At 21.2% G+C, this 1,058-nt stretch overlaps 4 annotated features.

Annotated features, from left to right (window-relative positions):
• Positions 1-10: 10 nt before the first annotated feature.
• Positions 11-321: a repeat region.
• A 2-nt stretch (positions 322-323) lies between these two features.
• Positions 324-489: a repeat region.
• Positions 438-631: a repeat region.
• A 2-nt stretch (positions 632-633) lies between these two features.
• Positions 634-778: a repeat region.
• Between the last annotated feature and the right edge of the window lie 280 nt (positions 779-1,058).

A 1,058-nucleotide genomic window follows, 5' to 3' on the forward strand; every position in this document is an offset into this window, starting at 1 on the left:
ACAGGTCAATTAATAGATATACTACAATTGATTTTCTTCATATTGAGAAGTGATTATTTCAGTGAATTTAATATATTCTACTTCTATCACTGTTTATTTCTAACATACTCAATTAGGATATTCTTCTTCTAATACATTGTTAGAGTTGAATGTATATGTCATTAGATATTTCATTGTTTCAATGCTGATTGTTTGTAATATCTTATTGAAATAATATAATTCTAATAAACGTAATATTCTACTGATTTATTTTGTATTAATTTATTGTTAATATTACAGTGTTTATTTCTACATATATTAATTCTCTATTTTATCTTAATTCAATGTATTTCTTTTATTACAAATTCAAATACTTTGTTTACATCATATTTTCATTTATTTGATTACTTTCATTCATTGAAATTAATATTACAAATTACTTTCTTCTTTCTTTTATATTCAATTTGATTCTCTTTTATTATTTCTATCATTTCATTTATTTCTTATTTGTTTTTGTTGATTATTTTGATATTGTTTATATCTTCATTGTTCTTTATTATGTGACTTATTTCTATGATAATACTGATTGTTTCTATTTGATTTATTGATAAAATACATATGATGATGAAAATGAATGAAGTGATGAATGAAAATATAATGAATATGATGATAAGTAATGTATTTCTTATTACAATTAATATTTACTTTCGCTCATTCTTCTATCATTTATATTTGTTGGTTGATATTGATTTCTCATTCTTTTGTTATAGTTGTTTAATATTCTATGATGTTTTATGCATCACTTTTCATTAAATTTAGTTATAGTTTTTTGAGTTACACTCAACTTCAACATTCATCTGAATTCTCAAATGTATTTCTTTTAATCAAATGAACCATGTTCTAACTCTGCTGTTGAATAAACAAAACAATAATATTCAAATGATTTTTGGAATATTAGAAAAATAAAAAATAGACTAAAAAATAAATATCTAGTTCATTGAGTTGAAGTGCAACTGTGTTATTATATGAAATAATCGTGTTGAAAAATGATCTTATTGCAATTTACAATGGTGAGATTC

Source organism: Entamoeba dispar, genomic scaffold (genome assembly GCF_000209125.1).
Source record: "Entamoeba dispar SAW760 scf_1105229457561 genomic scaffold, whole genome shotgun sequence".
In the NCBI taxonomy this organism is placed as follows: domain Eukaryota; phylum Evosea; order Mastigamoebida; family Endamoebidae; genus Entamoeba; species Entamoeba dispar.